The sequence below is a fragment of the Rattus norvegicus genome, chromosome 19 (genome assembly GCF_036323735.1).
Source record: "Rattus norvegicus strain BN/NHsdMcwi chromosome 19, GRCr8, whole genome shotgun sequence".
NCBI classification, from domain to species: domain Eukaryota; kingdom Metazoa; phylum Chordata; class Mammalia; order Rodentia; family Muridae; genus Rattus; species Rattus norvegicus.
Genome location: NC_086037.1, coordinates 21501212 through 21504102, shown reverse-complemented (window position 1 = coordinate 21504102; position 2891 = coordinate 21501212).

Below are 2891 nucleotides of genomic sequence, written 5' to 3'. Positions count from 1 at the left end.
TGTTGGCTTCTCCCTGCAGTAGGGGGCAAATCATGGGCATGTGAGGTAACATGGATCCCTGTAATTCTACAAAGTGCAGAAGCTCCTGATGTCCCTCATGGTGCCCTAGAGCCTGTCCACCACACATGGAGGCTTCAGGAACATGGCCTTTTCCTGACCTGTGTGCACTCTGCATCCTCACTCTCTACCCCCTGCTTTTTGGGGTTGGAAGTCTCAGGTGTAGGAGGTGCCTACCATAGGCCTCTTCTCTCAGCATTTCAGCATTTTACCCACTTGACCTTCACCAAGCATCCTTTGCTCTACACAGTTACCTCAGCCTGTGACCCTCATCCTCCAGACTCTTGTGAAGCAAACACCCATGGGTGTGTAGCTCTCATAGTTAGCCAGGCTAAAGGGGAAGGCAGCAAATCCTTCATGAACTCTACAGCTCCTGAGGCCTAGGAAAATGTCTATACCGGGGCTAAATTCATGCTGCCCTGTAAGACTACATTTTTCCTTTAAACAGAAGGATGTGTGGTGGTGGTGGCACAGGCCTTTAATCCTAACACTTGGGAGGCAGAGGCAGACAGATTTCTGAATTCAAGGCAGCTTCCTCTACAGAGCTAATTCCAGGTCAGCTACACAAAAATCAACACTGTCTCCAAGAGTAAAACAAAAAGAGAAAGAAAGAAAGAAAGAAAAAAAGAAAGAAAGAAAGAAAGAAAGAAGGAAAGAAAGAAAGAAAGTTAGGAAGGAAGGAAGAAAGAAGTGAAAGAAAGAAAGGAAGGAAGGAAGGAAGGAAGGAAGGATTCATATTTTGTATACAATGAGATGCCTGCCTGTCTATACCTGAACCACCATGTTAACTATAACTCTTGTCACATCTGTATTAATTCAAATACTGAAGGCCAAATGGTTAAACCTTAATGACTATACAATTGGGGGGTGGTGCTGAACAGATAGTTGGTTTAGTGGCTAAGAGCAGAAGACCAAGGTTCAGTTCCCAGTGTCCACATGGTGGCTCCTATTAACCTGTAATTGCAATTCTAGGGAATCAGTCTGGACTTCACGGGCACCACACATACCACATGGTGCACAAGCATTTATTAGGTGAAACACTCAGGCCCATAAAAATAAGTAAATAAAATATATGGTTAACAGACACTGTGATTCAGGAAGTTCTTAGTGACTTTGGTTATCATTTCTCTCTCCCAGAGACCTGTCTTCCTCATGCTCAGCCTCCCTGGCTTCTAGTACATTTCCTAGCTCTGTGGAGCATGAAGTACTCAACACCATAAGCCAAGCATTGCAAAGCCATCTGCACCTTCACTGCTACACCTTCTCCATGGCTGTGTCTAAAGGGAGAGACTTGGAATCTCACAGATGCAAGGCTAAACCTCTTGGGCTATGTGAGCCCAGCCACCCAATAGTCAGATCTACTCCTGTCCTTGGCTATGGCATGAGGCTCTTAAGACAAATTAATCTGAAGGATCTCAACAGCTATGCTGTTAGACCTCTCATTGCTCTGCCCGACCTACAAGCTCCTTTCCTGGCTCAAATTCACACCCGAACTCCTCTCCTGCCTCAGCCACCATCAGCTCTTCTACTCCTCTCCACCTGTGCTCTGAATAATCCACACTAAGGTGGACGTTAACCTCTTGTGGACCTCCAGATGTATGCTTGTGATTACTCTTCATTGGCTGTTTTGTATAGGTAGGCGGGTTCTTCTAGTCTCATGCAGAAAACTGCTCACACATTTTGGATCTTACAACACCCTCTTGATTGAGAATCCTGACTAATGACTGACTGAGCCTTCCATCCCTGAAGCCACCCTCTGTCTCCCAGTCCAAGATGAGAATCCCCACCCTAACCCCAGGGTGTCCAGTTTCATCTCAGAAGCTAGACTCTGCACTGCCCATTACCTTTTGTTTCTCTGCCTCTAATTCTGTTAAATCGTTCCTCTCTTCTTTAAAACAAATTCATTTTGTTGTTTATTTTTTGAGACAGGGTTTCTCTGTTTGGCCCTGGCTATTCTGACAGGCTCTCTGTAGATCAGACTTGTCAGGAAACCAGATATCTGCCTGCCTCGGCCTCTTAAGCACTGGGATTACTGGATTGTGCCAGCATGTTTAATTAAAAATTATTTAGTGGCAGTGCATGTTGGCACATGCCTTTAATTCCATCCTTTGGGAGGTAGAGGCATTGTGAGTTCCAGGACAGCCAGGGCTATAAATTAACACCTTGTCTCAAAGAAAACAAGCCAAAAATGAAACAAAAATGTTGCAATATGGTCTTAGGTATGTAACTGAGTCTGTTCTTGAACTCTGAATCCTCCCACTTTCACTCAGGTGCTAATCAGCAGGCTTCTGTCTTGACTTTCACTGAGCACTCAGGGCTGCCAGGACTGTTACCTCTCCCAGTGTAACTCCTGACTCTCTCATCAGCATCATCACAAAACTCCTGCTAAGAATTAAGGAAACCTGAATTCTAAGGAACAGTCGGAGCTCCAGTATTTCCAAAGCTCACTCTAATACAGATGGATCCTATGCTACAGTAAAATGGTCACAGCTGGAGGTCTTAATTCCAGGACTTGGGACAGAGGGGTTGGAGGATCTTGAATTCAAGGTTATTTTTATGTTACATTGTTGCTCAAAGCGAGTTGGGCTGCTAAAAGATACCCTGTCTCAAAACTATACCAAACACACCTAAAATGAAACAGAGGAGTTTGAGTGGGCACAGATGGGAAAGCTCGGCACTTTATGGCTAAGCCACCTGCTGCCAGCACCAAAGTCCATGCACAGCCCCAATTCTGAGCTGTGTCTGGGACCCCACTTAGGAGCACGCACCAAAGTAGCTCAGATCCAGGGCTTTTGGTCTAAGAGGAATTCAGGCAGTCACACTTTGGATGCCAG